Source organism: Malaya genurostris, chromosome 1 (genome assembly GCF_030247185.1).
Source record: "Malaya genurostris strain Urasoe2022 chromosome 1, Malgen_1.1, whole genome shotgun sequence".
Taxonomy (NCBI): Eukaryota; Metazoa; Arthropoda; class Insecta; order Diptera; family Culicidae; genus Malaya; species Malaya genurostris.
Genome location: NC_080570.1, coordinates 133,895,903 through 133,915,774, shown reverse-complemented (window position 1 = coordinate 133,915,774; position 19,872 = coordinate 133,895,903). Strand labels below are relative to the sequence as shown.

Here is a 19,872-nt window from a genome sequence, read left to right as displayed (position 1 = left end):
AGGAAAAAAACGAGCAAAATGCAATGGCTCGGTGAACCATTGAAAAATAACGTCAATTGACAAGTTGTTAAAAAGGGGTTTTAATTTGAAATGGAATTCAATCGGTTTGGCTGCCAAATACAATCATTATACACGCAGGTATTTTGTAAACAATCGCACGAACAAAAGTCAAAAAAATGAAAAAAGCCAGGCAAGTGTCGTAATTTATGATGATTCAAAGTTAAGTAATGGCAGTGAGTATAATTAATTTAACAATTAACCATAACTACGATTTGTTATCATTCTTCCTTGTCTTTCGGTAGGTGGCTCCAGCTTTTGGTGGGCACTGGAAAACAGAGCAACGTCGGTTTCCAACCAAATACACTTACCGAACTAATTAAAAAGTGGTAAACGTTTTCATTCTTTCCGACAGTGAGAACCGCTAGCACAAACAGCATGCGGTGTAACAACTTTAGTGAAAAGCGGCGGCGGTAAAAAAATAAAGGAAGTGGGAATAGAAGCAGGCTGGATTAATTATTTCATAAAACTATTTCACAGTGTTTGCGCGCTTGCCTGCTCACAATCCCACCCGCTCGGGTCGGTTCGGTGCCGATAAGGAGTTGGGCTGCTATCGTCGCGGCAGCCACAGCAACTTGAGATTGAGGTCTGGCCCTGCCTGGAAGCCACAGACGCGTTCCAGAATAATGCACAGACAAGGCCAAGTTGCAAAATCATGTTATGACAAGTTTTCCCCAGCAGAAAACGAGTTTTCATCGAAGCAATTAATGTGATCGTCTGCCAACTGGCGCCGTGGCTTGGGGTCCGGGTGGTGGATGTGAAACTCAATTGGCAGCAGCAGCACTAGATGAGATGACATCTTTGGAGTGGCATTTTTTTTTTGTTTTGAAAGGTATACTGAAGTGAATAAATTGGAGCTTAAATCTAAGTGCTCGATTTAGTTGGAGTGAGTGCTGATGCCGTGTTCGTTGTGAAAAATTGGTATGATCAAGTTATCAAAGCATGTTCTATTTTTCTATACAAGGAAAAGTTTATCCACTCATACTGGTAGGTAGCATACGTATCAATTTTTCCTTCACTTTGATCGCATGAGTAATTTCACAAAGTTAGCTTAGAATTTCATTACAAGGCATTTCCACATCACAAGCTTTTGTTATTTTGGTGTCTTCAGAATGGGGTGGTGATCAATGAAAACGTTCAAGATGTCAGAAAAGATATTGTGCTTCCGCACAATCAATGAAATTTGTGATACTAAAAGAAGAGTGAATTTTGTCTTCTTGCTTAGTGGTTGATGTTGAGCTATTATTTGACACCAACAGTTCAACATGAACTGTTAACGCATTGCAGAGTCGAAGACGAAACGCAAAACAATGTTTTCATCTTGTTATATTTTGTATATCTCACTCTATCTGCTAGTATCATCTAGTACATATGTATAAAAAAACTTCATGAAAAAAACCGTTCAATTTTAAAAGTTCAAATAACTTTGAAAATTCGCATAAAAAACTGCATTGCTTCTAAAATTTGCTTAACCAATTCGCATGGCTTCGAAAATTCGCATAAAAAATCGCACAACTTTGAAAATTCACATGAGAAAAAAAGCGCATAGCTTTGAAAAATCGTATGAAAAAACCGCATAACTTCGAAAATTTGCATAAAAAACTGCACAGCTTCTAAAATTCGCATAGCTTCGAAAATTCACATAAAAACCGCATAACTTCGAGAATTTACCAAAAAAACGGCATAGTTTCGAAAGTTCGCATAAAAAAACTGTATAGCTTCTAAAATTCGCATTCAAAACCGCATAACTTTGAATATTCGCACAAAAACGTATAACTTCGAAAATTCACATAAAAACCGCATAACTTCGACGAAAAAAACGGCATAGCTTCGAAACTTCGCATAAAAAACTGCATAGCTTCTGAAATTTGCTTAAAAAATTCGCATAGCTTCGACAATTCGCATGAAAAAACCGTATAACTTTGAAAATTCGCATAAAGAACTTCATAGCTTCTAAAATTTGTATAAAAAATTAGAAAGCATTAGAACAAAAACCACATAACTTTGAAAAATCGCAATAAAAAATCCGCATAACTTCGAATGTTCGCATAAAAAACGCATAATTTCGAAAATTTGCATAAAAAACTGTATAATTTCTAAAATTCGCTTAGCTTCTAAAATTCGCATACAAAACTGCATAACTTTGAAAACCCGTACAAAAACCGCATAACTTCAAAAATTCGCATAAAAACGCGTAACTTCGAGAAAAACACATAACTTTGAAAATTCGTGTTACTTCGAAAATTCGCATTCAAAACCGCATAACTTTGAATATTCGCACAAAAACGTATAACTTCGAAAATTCACATAAAAACCGCATAACTTCGATCAAAAAAACGGCATAGCTTCGAAACTTCGCATAAAAAACTGCATAGCTTCTGAAATTTGCTTAAAAAATTCGCATAGCTTCGACAATTCGCATGAAAAAACCGTATAACTTTGAAAATTCGCATAAAGAACTTCATAGCTTCTAAAATTTGTATAAAAAATTAGAAAGCATTAGAACAAAAACCACATAACTTTGAAAAATCGCAATAAAAAATCCGCATAACTTCGAATGTTCGCATAAAAAACGCATAATTTCGAAAATTTGCATAAAAAACTGTATAATTTCTAAAATTCGCTTAGCTTCTAAAATTCGCATACGAAACCGCAAAACTTTGAAAACTCGTACAAAACCCGCATAAAAAACGCGTAACTTCGAGAAAAACGCATAACTTTGGAAATTCGCATGAAAAAAACCGTATATCTTTGAAAATTCGCATAACCTGGAAAATTCGCATAAAAAACTTCATAGCTTCTAAAATTTGCTCAAAAAAATTCGCATGACTTCGAAAACTCGTCTAAAAACCGCATAACTTCGCAAATTTGCAAAAAAGAAACGACATAACTTAAAATGAAATTCGCAGAAAAAACGCATAGGTACGAAAATTCTCATGAAAAAAACTTTTAAAAATTCGCACAAGAATGAAACGCATGATTTTTAAATTTCGCATGAAAAAAACGTATAACTTCGAAAATTTGTATAAAAAACTGCATAGCTTCTAAAATTCGCATAGCTTCAAAAATTCACATAAAATCCGCATTACTTCGAGAATTTACCAAAAAAACGGCATAGTTTCGAAAGTTCGCATAAAAAAAACTGTATAGCTTCTAAAATTCGCATACAAAACCGCATAACTTTGAAAACCCGTACAAAAACCGCATAACTTCAAAAATTCGCATAAAAAACGCGTAACTTCGAGAAAAACACATAACTTTGAAAATTCGTATGAAAAAACCGTATAACTTTAAAAATTCGTGATACTTCGAAAATTCGCATTCAAAACCGCATAACTGAATATTCGTACAAAAACGTATTACTTCGAAAATTCACATAAAAACCGCATAACTTCGACCAAAAAAACTGAAATTTGCTCAAAAAATTCGCATAGCTTCGACAATTCGCATGAAAAAACCGTATAACTTTGAAAATTCGCATAAAGAACTTCATAGCTTCTGAAATTTGTATAAAAAATTCGCATAGCTTCAAAAATTTTCATGGAAAAACGTATAATTTTGAGAATTCGCATTAGAACAAAAAACACATAACTTTGACAATTCGCATTAAAAAACGTGATTAATCTACCTAGCAGTGAGACGATACCTTTTTTTTTATCAATTCGCATGTTTTTTTGCATGAATATTCTTCGGTGTTTTATTTCTCATGACATTATTTTAATGACCGTCGTTTTAGGAAGCAGTTTGAGAATTCAGTCATTCTGACATTACCGTGTAATGTCGAAACTGCAAATCGGATCGAATTTGAATTCGATTGAACATTCCATGAGATGTCAAAGTAAATTCCTCTTTAGAGTTTACGGTTATTCACGGTACTTCAAGAGCCGGTATTCAGGAACCAGCATAACCTAAACGGATTCGTATAGCCATAAATTAATATGACGAATGAACTGCAATAGTTTTGAGTCCAACTTTGAAGCTTTTTTGGGATGGAAATCTTCTATACTACTTTTCTAATGAACCTGAGTTTGTAGAAAACGGTTTGGCCATCTCAGAGAAAATTGAGTGAAATTATTTGTCACACACGCATTTGCTAATCTCGACGAACTGAGTCGTATGGTATATGGGAGTTATGTTCTTCCAGCATTTATTGCTGTAAGTAGTTTGAATCAAAATTATTCTAAAATTCGCATACCACATAACTTTGAAAACTCGTACAAAACCCGCATAAAAAACGCGTAACTTCGAGAAAAACGCATAACTTTGGAAATTCGCATGAAAAAAACCGTATATCTTCGAAAAATCGCATAACCTGTTTCTAAAAATTTGCTAACGAAAATTCGCATGGCTTCGAAAACTCGTCTAAAAACCGCATAACTTCGCAAATTTGCAATAAGAAACGACATAACTTAAAATAAAATTCGCAGAAAAAACGCACAGCTACGAAAATTCTCATGAAAATTTTTTTTAAGTATTCGCACAAGAATAAAACGCATAATTTTTAAATTTCGCATGTAAAAACCGTATAACTTCGAAAATTCGCTTAAAAACTACATAACTTTGAAAATTCGCATAACTTCGGAATTCGCATGAAAAAAACCGTATAACTTTCAAAATTCGCTTAACTTCGAAAATTCGCTTAAAAAACGCATTACTTCGAAAATTTGTAAAAAAACGGCACAACTTCAAAAATTCGCATGAAAACAATCCGTTTAGCTTTGAAAATTCTCATAACTTCGAAAATTCGCATGAAAAACCGCATAACTGAAAATTCGTATAAAGAACGCACAACTTCAAAAATTTGCATGAAAACCGCAAACTTCGAAAATTCGCGTAAAACTTTCAAAATTCGCTTAACTTCAAAAATTTGCATAAAACTGCATAGCTTCGAAAATTCACATGAAAACGAATTACTTTGAAAATTCTTAAAAAAAATCGCATAACTTCGAAAATTTGTAAAAAAAACGGTACAACTTCAAAAATTCACATGAAAACAAACCGTTTAGCTTTGAAAATTCTCATAATTTTGAAAATTCGTATGGAAAACCGCATAACTTTGAAGATTCATATAAAAAAAACACACAACTTCAAAAATTTTCATGAAAACCGCAAAGATTCGAAAATGTACATGAAAAAAACCGTATAACTTTGAAAGTTCGCTTAACTTCGAAAATTCGCATAAAAACTGCATAGCTTCGAAAATTCGCATAAAAACCCATTACTTTGAAAATTCGTACAAAAATCGCATAACTTCGAAAATTTGTAAAAAAAACGGCACAACTTCAAAAAATCGCATTACTTTGAAAATTCATATTAGAAAACGCACAATTTCAAAAATTTGCAAAAAAACCGCAAAGCTTCGAAAATTCGCATAACATCGAAAATTAGCATAAAAACGGCATAACTTCGAAAATTCGAATAAAAGCCGCTCAACTTAGAAAATTTTCATAGACAAAAGCGTATAATTTCGAAAATTTACATGAAAAATCTGCATAACTTTGAAAATTCGCATAAAAAATGTCAAAAGTTTGAAAATTAGGACGTCTATAGCGTTATGGAAAAGACGATGTCTTTCACGTAATCTGCCTGGGTTCGGTTCTTAGAGAAAGTTTTCGGAGTTTTTGACCACTATTTCCGGTACTTCCGGAACCGGGAACTAGCAACGGATGCAGCTGAAATCGGTTCGTTTGGCCAGTGACTAAAACGAACTTCAATTTGAATCAGTTTTGAGCCAAATTTAAAAGAATTTTTTCGTATTTTACATTGTCGTTGTAAATGGCGGTTTAAAATTTGTAACAAACTTCACCATGTAACTCCGGAATGGGAAGTCGGAGTTAAAAATAAAATAAAATTCAGTAACAGCTTAGTAAACTGAAAGATTTCTCATTTCAGTTAATGAGAGTCGGCTTAGGCATCTCTGAGAGTTTATGACCACTATATCCGGAACGGGGAACCGATATACCGAAAATTAAATTAGTTCGAAGGACTGCATTCTCCATGTATATTAAAATACTCTTGAAATTGTTTTTTTACTTATCATTATGTAATTCCATAGTGTGATTGCATAGCCTTTCTGTATGAATGCAAAACTAAAATAAAAACTTCAGCTAAAAGCTACTCTTTATAGTTTTTGTATGTTTCGAATCCAAAAATATGTTCGTGATTTTGAAATAATGATTAAGGAATCAACAAATATTTAGTATGTATGAAAAGTCAGCAGGATAAAATCGCAATCGAAACCTCCAGAAATAAGGTTTTAACTCCAGGGAAACCTGAAGAATGTATGAAAATTTTGCTTGATTTCGAAACGCCTGAAAATTTCAGGATTTTTCTTTCACTCGAAGCCGGGAAGAAATCGAGACAGTTTCGTCGTAAGGATCATTAAGGCCAGGTTCCTCCATATTTTTTGTCGAAAATTGCTAGAAAATACCCTTGGAGACGATATAGAATTAGTCCCGAGGGTACACGCGACCAAGAAGTTTGTAGAAAAAGGGGGAGATGATGCGCGCCCTGGCACGAATAAAGATTTTGTTCGGCGTTTTCTCGAAACCACGTTATTTTTTTAAATGGGTGTCACTCGTATTCCAAAACTATAGCACGTATCAACATGAACCCTCCCCAGTGAACGACCAAAATTGTTAAAGCCGGGGTAAAATAAATGATAGAAAAAAGAACATGAACCAAACATGGTATTTTATTCGTTAGACGTCTTTCTATGATCGGAACTACAAGCAAAAATAATCATTGTTATTTAAAAAAGGTATTAACAATCGAAAAATAGCCGCCATTTTGTTTTGTTCTCGGTAGAAAATTTTCATTCTAGTACCGACCGCGGCCAATTTGATGCAGAATATGAAACTATTTTGCTATTTTGCTTTCCGTTTAATGTTTTCCAAGAAATGATTACTCCTAGCAAAAAATTGATCGAGTTGAGCAGCTGTTTTATTTTTTTTTTGGCTGATAGCGACCATCGCGACTTGAACCGAGAATCATTGGATCACTAAGTACGTCTGTTAGTCGACTGATCCACATGAACACACATCTGTTTACCTGGTAAAAGGTGCATTTAACTTCATACTTTACTTAAATTTTCAATTTTCTGAGTATTTCTAATCAGTGGGGATCGAATCATTGGACGGAGATGCGATTAGTGAAACGATAGCCCCAATCCCTACGTAGATATTGGTCAGACTGTCTCTTCCCGATGAAAAAATGATTTTGATCATACATAAAATATATACGGCTCTGTTTAGACGTAATAATGTCGCGCCGTGTCAAATAAATAAACGGTTGAAAAAAGGAAAAATCAGGGAACACCTTTTTCTTCAGAGTATTCTTGCATACCGTATGATACTCGAGAATCCGAACTCTGATAAATATAAAGAGTAAACAGAATCTGTTTTCAATTGAATATTCATCGTACAAATACAATTCGAAAAAATAGAATTACAAATTAGTGTCCACATTGCATAAAGCCGGTAGTCCGAGGTTGGAAGTATTCTGTCTTATCCCGAAGTATTTCGTAGAATTCTAAGAGAAATGCACCAGATGAAACTGACTAGGTATCGTTCGAATTGAACACCGTTTTCTGAAACATTGCGCAACGGGTCAAGGAACAGTATCGTCAGTCGAGAAAAAAAAACAAAAAACCGAAAACGCCTTAATTGATTCAACCCCAATGGGGCCTAATCAAGTGAAAAAGTAACCGATTCCAAATCAGAACCGGTGGCAACGACTAACCTCCAGTCACTTAGCAAAAGAAAGCTGAAAAGTACAAACAAGGATCCTAATTTGCCCATTAGGATCGAGTTCTTTTTTTTATCCTTCTCCTTCGCTTCAGCTTACACCTCTTCGGTCGGTGTAACGCGGTGCTGAGTAAGGACCCGGTTCTAGCCCGGTAATGAGTGAATCCCAAGCGCAGAGAAACTGAACCGTTTGAATGTATTATAATCGGCTTATTTATCAAGCTTCGTGAAACCGTGCTTTGTGCAAAAGTTCGGATCACGACGACGACGACGATGACGTCGACGTTGATGACTGGAGGGAAATGCTTCGCGAATGAATTATTAATCATGAATAATGGACGCAGCCTGATTGAAATTGGAACTGGGCGTGATGGGTTGGATTGCCTTTTGGGAGGTGTGTTTTCACGACAGGGCAATGATTTAACTTTTGAACGCAGTGGTGGAAAAAAGGTGCGGTTTGTCCCTTGGTGCAGGTAAAATAAAGTAGCTCAATTTTTTGATAATCCCCATGTAATGATGGAATTGTGCAAAATTTAATATTGCTAAAGCTCCAGTAGAATCAAGTATCCATAGAAAAAGTGTGTAAATCAGTCACGGCACACAACCTTCATTTAATTAATTGATCAAGAGAAAACAAACATACAAATTCCGGTTCAGTAGAACAAACCGCCAATAACGAGTGGATGTCCAATAGTTCTACTAGGAAATTCATTTAAACTGCATAACATGTTGTGTGATATTGAAATGATGTTTGTTATTTCAATTAAATAATTGTTTGACTTTCCAAAAACAATCAGGTGTCGGATTCGATACTTCATTAATGTAAATCAATGTTAATTAATTACAATTAACGTTATTAGTGTTTACTAGATAGCAGCGGTGTTTGTACATGTGAAAATTTCTCGACCATTCCGCTTAAAAGCGACAAGTCAACAATTTAATAATATACCCCGCTCTTGTTAGTTTAGGTAAATATGCAGTGGAAATTCCGGAGCGAAACACATTTTTCCACTGTAATTAAAAAGAGTCAAGTTTCAAGTCAAAATAACTGGACCCTCTGTTCAACCGGAAAGGTAGCAGTTTGGACACACACAAAAAAAAACGATTGGTCCAATTACACCGACAACTTCCTCCCATTTGAAGTTTGTTCGTGACCAGCAAACTTTACCATGTCATCCAATTAGAACAAAACCACTGGGTTTTCCTCCCTCGTTTCCTTTTGCTTCCAACTTGTCATTCGTGAGCTGCTGCTTACCGTACAGAAGAAACCTTGATCATACTTCCATTCCGGCATCGTTGGAGCATTGGAGGAAGATTTATTTCACCCCTCACAAACACTCACCTACACACCTAGGTTCAACAGTATCGACTCGTATACCCGCCGCCGGTCAGGGGATGATGCAAGTCAGCAGGTGAAAGCAAACCTGCAATCACCGAACCATGACCCAGATCGCCAACGCCAAGCAAATAATTAATACCGGACAGGAAAGGACCCAAGTAATTACTAGAATGTTCCCACAAAACCACCTCCGTACAATGGAACGAACGAACGAACGCCCGACCTTCGGTCTCGGCATAGACCAAACAAGATGCCCTCTCGTGAACTAATTGAATCAATCGCTCCGTTCTCACAATTGAACCACTACCAAGAGGGGAAAAAAATAAATAAATAAAAATTGGAAATTTAATTCAACATTGCCAAGTGAAGCCAGCTCAATTTTTCAGCAACAGCTACGACAGCAAAAAACAATGGTTTCCTTTCCCAGTGGGTTTCAGTGGCTTTGGTAAAGCAAACGCAGAAAAGCGCAACTTCATCCCTGGCGATTGTTGATGGTGTGATGAAATTGATATCATGATTATGCTTGCTGCGGTGGAAAGACTACCGTTCTTCGGATCCACCACGGCCGATTTTGTTGTAACACATCAGAGATGGCCTAATTATCCAAGTTTGATACCATCTTTGTTTGTTTGTTTGTTGGTTCGCTAGCGGACGGATGGGACGACGGCCTGTCAGGTTTGACAGACGGGCAGAAAGTTGCTTGTTGCATTGTGAAAGTCACGCAGCAAGTCAGCACAGGTGTTCCAGAAACTATAATCTTACTTCCGTAGGTAGTGCTTTAGTGCTTTTTTCCGAACCACGGAAATGTCAATCGGGAGTGGTTTGTTTATTATGAAAATCGGAAGCAGATCGGTGGTAGTGAGCAAACCACGTTTCGTCTATTGTTATGTGTAGTGCCAATTTAGAGCTAGCGTAGGCGCAACTTGTGGAAGAAGTTGGAAAAGAATTTAAAAGCCTTTTTTAATCAACCTAGTGGTGTAATGATGCCTTTCTCATATTACTTATACTTCCAAAAATATCACAAGAAGATTCTGTCAAGATTTTTTTGTCAATTTTGAATAAAATAACAAACTTTCATTGGGTATGAATAACGCTCGTATCCGTACTATATTTTACAGTATTGTACCGCATTTTCGACCCAAATATTGTGTACTGTTTTTTACCCTCAAATGTACTGTATTTTAATTTGTACTGTATTCGTACACTGAAATGTACTGCATTTTTCACACTGAAAATTAAACAAAATTTTGAGTCTTTAACGCAACGAGTTTCGATTTGTGGTAGAACAAAACATCAGAAAGTACAGTAACAACACGTAGCGAATGTGAATGTGAATGTAAGTACACGCAAACAACAATTTTTCCGATCTTGTTCAGAGCGCGTCACAACAATTTAGCGAAATTTTGAAGATTAAAAATAAGAAAAATGCCTCAACCAAGAAGAATCATACGTCTCTCAAAAAATATTTGATGAATAATTCGTGAATTTTTCTAGTTTTTGTCGAACTTAAAAATGCCCTAAAAAGCAAATAAAAAAAATTAGATTATGAAAATAAATCATTTCTGTATAAAATGTTCAAAACGATACGCTTCTGCTATTTCTCTATAGCAGCCCATCCGCCAGTTGTTTCAGACCTCAATTAGTTTTTTTTTCGTAGCTACGGGTTCGAGTCCCGTTTCTGCGGTAGTTTTTTTTGCGGTTTCCATTCGCATATCATTTTTTTTAAATCTGCTTCAAAGTTATCAAATCTGTATAAAATGTTCAAAACGACGAATGTAACAATGAAAGATTCTCTTTGTTTACTTTCTCTTTCGATTATTGCGAAATATTCCTGTATTTCTCGGTAATGTCTTCAGTGCAGATTAAAAGATGATAGCTTTAGTTATTATTATCGTTAAATAATTGGATAGAATGATTGCTAAGAATACCGTTATATCGAATGAGAAAGTAAACAAAGAGAATCTCTCATTGTTACATTCGTCGTTTTGAACATTTCATACAGAAATGATTTATTTTCATAATATAATTTTTTTATTTCCTTTTTAGGGCATTTTTAAGTTCGACAAAAACTAGAAAAATTCACGAATTATTTATCAAATATTTTTTGAGAAGCGTATGATTCTTCTTGGTTGAGACATTTTTCTTTTTTTTATCTTCAAAATTTCGCTAAATTGTTGTGATGCGCTCTACTACAAATGAACGCCGTGGCGCTCGAACACAGCTGAACATGTTCGGTTTCTTTGTTCAATTAGACTGTTTCATCGTGTGTTTCACATGCAGGATGCATTTAATTGGCAGAACGATTTACCCGAATAGGAGAGAACTACGTGATCGAGTTCCGTCTCTGCGGTGACTTTTTTGTGGTTTTTATTACATAGCTGTATTCGCATGTCATTTTTTCGATCTGTTTTCCTCGCAAGATACTGCTTAATTCATTTGCTTTTGATTTTTATTCACTATTTTTAGAAAAATGCGTACTGTAAAATGTACTGTTTTTTCAAAGCCTGTACGGTTTTTTCTTGATTTTTACGCAAAATGTACTTTTTTGTCAAAAAAAAATCCAAGCGTTAGGTATTAATTACAATAACTTTTCCAATTGGTGAAACAATGGAATTCAATAGCAACCTATGGGACTATGCGATGTTTTATTTTACGAGTGACAATATTGGTCACATACACACATACATACACACATACATACACACACAGACATTGCTCAGCTCGATGAATTGCGTCGAATGATATGGAACACTTAACCCTCCGGGCCACATAAATGTGGCAACCCTGCACGATATACGAAATTGAACAAAGCACGCTGCGAACGGAGCAAAGCCAGTGGTGTTTTCTTCTTCCGTACCGACCGTCATTTTGAATGACGATTTTAATGTCTTGACACTCATCGCCCTATATCTGGATCTGGACGAAATCGAAGTAATACCGAAACCAAAAGTCGGATCTGGATCAACTTTTCGAGGATTTTTTAAAGCATTCCAAGACCTTTCATTTGCAGCTTAGTTTAGATATTTCCGAGAAAATTGATTTAGATATTTCCGAGAAAATTGAGTGCGCATTTTCTCATAGATATGTACATATTCCCTGGTAATTCCGGAACCAGCAGTCAAATAAAAATAAAATTTAATTGTGAGTTTTGGCACCATAAGACCCCTGTAATTCCGGAACCGAAGGTCAGATCAGGATATAATTCATTAGCGATCTATGGGACCATAAGACCTTTCATTTGAATCAGAGTTTGTGAAAATTGACTCAGCCATCTCAGAGAAAATCGAGTGACATTTTTGTCACATACACACATACATACATTTGACTACGTCATTTGTACGCTTATATCACCGAAACTTGAAGTGTCAGCCATATGATATCTAAAATCGACCCACAGCCTAATTTTAGTCTTGAGCGAGCCTTAAAATATGGATATCGATTAATCCATATCCAAAAATAATTGAGCTGCAATGAGTTTTGTCGTTTACGTCACTTATACCATTATATCACCGGAGCCGCAAGTGACAGCCATTTAAACTTTAAATCTGTTTAATGAACTTACAGTAGCATCAAAATGAGCCTGAGTTTATTGGAAATGAAAAATCTCGGAAAAAATTGAGCTATGAAGCCGTATCCAAAATAATTGAGCGGTAAGGAAAAATTACGTTTTGTCGCCTACATCACTTATACCATTCTACGTCCGGAATTACGAAATTAGAAGCGACAGATATTTGATTTTCGAACTGAATCAATGGCTTCAAAGTACCTTCAAAACGAGCCTAAGTTTATTAAAACCGGTTCAGCCATATCAGAGATAATTGAGCGGTAAAATCCTACGCGAAACTTTGCTTCTAGATGGTCGATTTTCGTAAACTTATAGTTTCAAAAAATAAGTCTTACGGTTTCATACGGAATTCCTAAATTTGTTGTAGATACTGCTTCCGGTTCCGAAATTACAGGGTGTTTTGATTTATAGATTTTGTAAGATTACGCCCGAACAAACTTTATTGATACTATTCAATGAATTTTTTTTAGAATTCCACAGTAATATTAATGACCATCATGAGTAGTATGAGAAAGGCTGAGGAAGTGTACTTAACAAAGAGGTCGCGATCTCAGCGATGATTGGAACGATTTTGGTCCCCTCGTGAGCCTGAACGCTATTGAATGATTTTCGGATCGGATTTTTACTTTTTTGTGTTAAAATGTTCAGTTTTTGTCACAATTATCCTTGCGAACAAAATATGTTTTGAGACTTAGATTCCACACGTAGATAGCTATCCAATAAGTCATAGATTGTTAAAATCCGTCCATGTTTAATGGAGATATCTATATTTTTCTGTAAGTGGCATTTGATCGTATTCCAGTAGTATGACTTTTTCCATGACATTTTACCTTGTTTCGATTTTAGCACGGTTTGTTACTGGCAACATAATCGTTTGAATATGACTATGTTTTAGAAATATGACAGTTTTTTGTCGAATTCGGAAAAATTTCATATTTATATTGGTTTAAACTACTTACAAATAATTTTACTCAATTTTCTCGGAAAGGCTTAATCGTTTTCTAAAACCCAAGATTGATATGAAAAGTTCTGTACTCTCATACAAGGTTCTTGAATTACATTTGGATCTGATTTCTGGTTCCGGAACTACGGGATGATATGTGTAACGAAATTAAAATAGTATCACCTATTTTTCTCGGAAATGGCTGAACCCATTTCCTCCATTTAATATTCAAATATTAACAAAGCGTCATAGACGATGACAATACCAAAAAATCTTCAAAGCTGGGCTCAAAATCATTTCATTTTATTTGTCATGTTAATTCATGGCCATACAAACCGTTTTGGGTTCTACTGGCCCCTGAATGGGAGCGGGTCATTTCGCCGAAAGTCGTTTCACTTAATAAACGGAAAATACCACTTTTCACTTAATAAACGGAAAATACCACATACATTTGCCTGGTAGATGCAATTGCTTTGATACTTATTAGCTAATAGTCAACAAGTTTTCTTGTGAACTCCGTTCTGAGGTTCATGAATCAATCTGTATTCAAGAAGTACAATTATGGGGCGTCAACGCTATCATCTTTCATTTGTCTTTATTTTAAATTATTTACAATTACGATTTTAAGATGATTTCAGGATTCGGCGAAATGACATTCGGCGAAATGCCATTCGGCGAAATGACCCTAATCCCCCCTGAATGCCGATTCCGAAAGTACCGTAAATAATGATCAAAAATTCTAAAGTAGAGCTAACTTCAACATCTCACGGAATGCTCAATCAATTGTCACACGTTTAGGAATAATTTTATGGTTTTATACAATATCTGTTCTCGACCCTACTTGCTGTTCCGAAATAACATGGTAATGAGTGATTGAAATCTCAAAACGGCACTTAAAATTACGTTTATTAAAATAATGTCATTAAAACTAAAAACACAGATGAATATTTATGAAAAAAACACAATTCATCATCTCACTGCTAGGTGGATTAAGCACGTTTTACCTTTTTTTATATATATAAAAAATAGGTATAGAATTCGCTCAAACTTTCGAAAATTTTTCCAAGGCCCGGAGGGCCGAATGACATATACCAATCGATTCAGCTCGACGAACTGAGCAAATGTCTGTGTGTGTGTGTGTGTGTGTGTGTGTGTGTATGTGTGTGTGTCTGTATGTGTGTTGTCAACTAAGAGATCGAGATCTCAGAAATGGCTGGACCGATTTTGATCAAACTAGTCGCAAATGAAAGGTCTCCCCGTCACCCAAAACGCTATTGAATGGTTTTGAGATCGGATGTTTACTTTTTGAGTTATTCGAAGTTTTATGTCAAAATTTTCAGTTTTTTGACAGTATCTGTCACAATTGACCTTGAAAACAGAATATGTTTTCAGACTTAGATTCCGCACGATAATACCTATTCAACAAGCCATAGATTGTTAAAATCCGTCCATTTTTAACGGAGATATCGAAATTTTTGTGTAAACGACTTTTCCCCCTATTCCAGCAGTAGGAGTTTTGAGCGCCGTATGACAAAGCAATGCTTGGGAGCAACGGAAAACACGATTTTTTATTCGGTTACATACAATTGTTTCTAAGTACCAAAAAGACTGTGTACAGCATCCTTTTTCATGACATTTAGCCTCGGACCGATTTTAGCACGGCTCGTTTTTGGCAACATAATCGTTCGAATATGCCATATGTAAACCAGATGATGGCAGATTTTTTTTTAATTATATTGTTTTAAACTACTTACAGCAATAAATGCTGGAAGAACATAACATCCATATACCATTCGAATCAGTTCGTCGAGATCAGCAAATGCATGTTTGACAAATAATTTCACTCAATTTTCTCTGAAAATTTGTTTTCTACAAATTCAGATTCATACGAAAATTCGTATGCTCCCAACCAAAGTTCCTGAATTATGTTTGGTTCCGACCTCTGGTTCCGGAACTACAGGATGATATATGAAACGAAATCAAAATTGTGTAACTCATTCTTCTCGTAGATGGCTGAACCGATCTAAAATTCAAATAAAATCTAAGAATCATCTAAGATTCAAATGAAAAGTTTCAAGATTCTATAAAATATCTTGCTTTTCAGTCAGATGTAATTATTCGTCATATGGCCATACGAATCGGTTTGGGTTATGCTGGTTCCTGAATACCGGTTCTGGAAGTACCTTAAATTACCGTAAACTCTAAAGTGGAACTTATATATCATGGCATGTTTAATCGATTATCACACTTCTAGATTTAAATTCGATTGTATTTGCAGTTTCGACATTACAGAGTAATGAGTGATTACAATCTCAAATTGTCGCTTAAAACGACGGTCATTAAAATAATGTAATGAAAACTTAAACACCGAAGAATATTCATGCAAAAAACACATGCGAATTGATAAAAAAAGGTATCATCTCACTGCTAGGTGGATTAATCACGTTTTTTTTTATTACAATTGCATTATGAATATTGTGAAGAAAAAGATAGATTTAAATTTCATCGTTACTTCTTTTTGAAGAAATAGTATTAGAATTTAAAACTTTTAGAGGTTCAAAATTAATGCTAAATTTGAAACGAACTCTAATTGGTTTTTCAGGTCTCATTTAGTACGCTCGCAAAAGTGAGACAAACGCACACGAAGTAAGCAGAAGGCATGGCTTTCAATTCTTTTCTCTCTATATTCAGGAACATTGTTCCTGTGCATTCCATTGTTTTTGAAGTTAAGTTTCTCAAACCATGAAAGGGTCAACTTCTTCACCATTGTTCAAGCCAGGCTAAATCTAGTACAAAAGAATCTTTTGTTAGGTAAATCAGCGAATATAATTTTTTACTGAAATTGATTCACTGCCACTGTCATGTAAACACCAACCACATTCGTCGTTATCAATCACTTGAAAAAAGTTACTTACATTTCAATGATCAGGAAGCTGATCAGTAGATCTGAAAAAGAAAGAGGAAAACAATGATCACATTAGTGTGTGTGTGATAGGCGTCAACTTGTTTTACTATTCTGTTATCTTTCAGTGGGGCCGTAGTTCAAAACAAAGCTTCCATCAGCATCAACTTAGGCTACAATCCTGTACGGACGCAAACCGGTTCTCATCGTATGAACGTCTTTAATCAATATAGACAACCTTGAGCTCACCTCTCAGCTTAAGTACTACGATGTAGTACAGTGATCCTCAGTGTGATACTGGTTCCATGAAGTTTGGAGATTTTATTAGCACAATAAATGAAAATAACTAAGTCAATTTATTAGCAAATATTAGCTGCCTGTAACATTTGCTCTGAATTTCAAAAGTAATTCCAAAATATTTTTCCAACTCAACTGTAGGCGGACTGCGTCTACCGCGCACATACACTCAGATCCGTGTATTTCGGTATATTACATTCATTACCAGAGCAGCCTCCGCGACGTGGTGGTCGCGGAATACCGCTTCGAGCCTTCGTGGGAAAGACCTTCGTGCCACCATGGCGTGCCATATCATCGATCGGAGATCTAGAAACGACCTAAAATCATAAGCAAGTAATCAAATTAAATTTGATGTGGGAAACAAAGGCTCCACAATTCCCCACTGGTGTCGTGTTCCGCAAACAGACGAAATGGCATTGCCAATGGTGGTCAATTGTACTGCGGTTCCAAACCCATCTGACGCTTGCGGAGTTTATTCCACGCCACAGTGCATAATCCCTCCCCCCATCGGTCACGGTCTGTTTTTATTTCAGGTTCTTCAAGATGAATTCGAGACAGGCCGTGATAATGCGAAACAGCAACATTTTAGTCTCGAGCCTGCTGTGGAGTAGGTTTGCGTGGGTTCGCGCAGTAGAGTAGTAAATCGTAATCTGGAACTATTTATTTTCCCTTGTTCGGCAGGGGTTTTCCCGTTTGCTACGCTTCAATTAGCACTCCTCCATCTGGCAAGTCATAACGCTGGATGCTAAGATTAACCGCAATTTCGTAGGTCACACAAGTCATTTGAGGTGAGGTGCAGTTTCTTGACTTCTGAAGCGGATTCGCCCTAGTTTTTGTCCGCATCTCCCTCCGCATGCGAGCTTTCACTCGATGTCAACGGTGAAAAGACATGACACAATCGGAGATGATTAAAAGCAGAAAAGTTCATTCCCCACGAGAGACAGAGACCATAAAGCCCAACCCCAACAACAACAGTTCAGCTTTATTGTTGCCGACACTTTTTATGGGTTTCATTTTGATTTTTCTTATGCCGTGAATATCGCTGATAGTTTGGATGTATCGGTCTCGGCAGCAAGCAGCGAGAACTTTAATATAATTATCTTAATTGCTTAGAACTTGAATAACTTCTCCCCCTCCCAGTCAGTCGTAAATGGTACTGATTTTGCACTGATGACAGGTTCCGCAGGAGAAAATTAATAGCTTCACTCACGCCATCTGCAGAGCAAAAGCTCCATTCGCAGCCACTTGTGAATTTTCTCGCAATCATTCAGATTTGTTTGTTTGCTTGTAAGGCTCAAGCGTTGAGGAAAAAAAAAGCGGCCCAGGCACATGATGTCCGTCGTCATGTTTACTTGTTGTATCCCGGTGTACCCTTTCGTTTCTTCTATGCTCCCAGCATGGAATGAATGAATAATACATGGAGCAGTTTTGCACTCCGTCCGGTTGTTCGTTCGTTCGCCTGCAACGGAAGAACCTTCTTATGAATCCTGTTATTTAGGTCCCGTGGACTTCACTATGGCCATGTCGGACAACCGTTTCAACCGGCCGGTAGATTACAGTTATTTTTTTCTTACCTTCAAGAACATCTTGCATTTTTGCTCCCCGGGAAAGAGTCGGAAATGCAAGAAACAGAACATGTTTCTTACGCATCTCTTATAGATAAAACTGACTGACAGTTCAGTGTTCTGATGTCCGGTACGATAACGTTGCGTTTGTTCTAGGGAATGATGAAGATTTATTTTCATTTGCTGAGCACGAATGATCTGATCTAAAAGGTACGTTTAATGGGATTAGGTCATTCGGTAAAAGGTGTTTCCTGTTGCTGACTCCTTTGACGAAGCATACGTTCAGTATAATTTTGACTTCAATCGAAAATTTTAATCATGTTTAGAATGTAGGGAATGAAAATTATATTATACTCTCGTGAAACATTACTTTAAGTGGACACGTCTACAGTCAATAAGGCGGGGCAAACGAGTGCAAAAAAACTTTTCTTTGAATATTGAATAAGAACAAAAAAGTTTGTTTAGGCGTATATTAGCATAAACTTTTCAATTTTCAACAGTTTTTACTCAAGTTAATAGGAATTCTTCGTTTTTTGCATTTTCTCTCTGAATGACGGTTATAAATTTTGAAACACATCTCACCTCGTTGTTCCGGAACCAGTCAGTCAGATCCGAGCCAAAGTCAAAAGCAGTCTTTTTTTATAGACGTAGTTACTTTTATTTGAGTCTAAGTTAGTGAAAATCGACTCAACTGTTCCCGAAAAACTGAAAAGAATTTGAGTTTTTGACCACTATCTCCAGAACCGGTAACTAGGAATCGGTATAGCTGAAATCAGTTTGACCAGCAACTAGCATAACCTATGAATTAAAACAATTTTAAGCCAAATTTAGAATAATTTTTCCTTTTTGTTTTCGTTTTGTCTTAGACTCATCAGTGCAAAGCAGTTCAAATTGAACTACTTAATGCAAAACTCGGCAGCTCAATTTGCACCGTTAAGCAGGCGTGAAGTTACTGCTATTTGCGGATCACTTTTTGTTTTGCACCGAAGTGCCATGCCTAAACTGACGTGCCGAATGAAAACTGATTTTCGACTATAACTGGCCGAATCTGCCGAGTTTTGAATTAAGCAGTTCAATTTGAATTGCTATGCACTGATGAGTCTAAGACGAAACGGTAACAAAATTCAAAACGGTTGCCCTCAGCACAAAATTAAGCTAACCTCTGAATGAGAATTTGTACGTTTTTTTTGCATTAACGCTCTATATGATAGGTTGCAATTTAATACACATTATCCTGCATCTCCGGAACCGGAAGTCGAATCTGGATAAAATTTTACGTCAACGTATGGAAACATAATACTTTTCATTTAAGTATAAGTTTGTGAAGATCAGTTTAGCCTTTTCTGAGAAATTCGAGTGATTTCCGGTTTGGAGCTCGCGGTCAATTTTCTGGAACCAGGAGCAATTATCCGATATATCTAAAATCAACGTATTTGGTCATACCATACCTGCTAAATTG

General features: G+C 36.1%; 2 protein-coding genes across 5 annotated transcripts in view; one reads left to right on the top strand and one right to left on the bottom strand.

Annotated features, from left to right (window-relative positions):
* Positions 1-19,872, top strand: part of LOC131425818 (cation-independent mannose-6-phosphate receptor) — a 263,633-nt gene that overhangs the window by 38,007 nt on the left and 205,754 nt on the right. The window lies entirely within an intron of this gene.
* Positions 1-19,872, bottom strand: part of LOC131425815 (protein toll-like) — a 125,734-nt gene that overhangs the window by 18,492 nt on the left and 87,370 nt on the right. For 2 of the 3 annotated variants that reach the window (XM_058588019.1, XM_058588021.1), the window contains one exon: positions 16,565-16,595. The exons of the other annotated variant lie outside the window; for it this stretch is intronic. The gene's annotated coding sequence lies outside the window, so the exon portion shown is untranslated. The remainder of the gene's footprint in view (positions 1-16,564; positions 16,596-19,872) is intronic. 3 annotated transcript variants of the gene reach the window in all.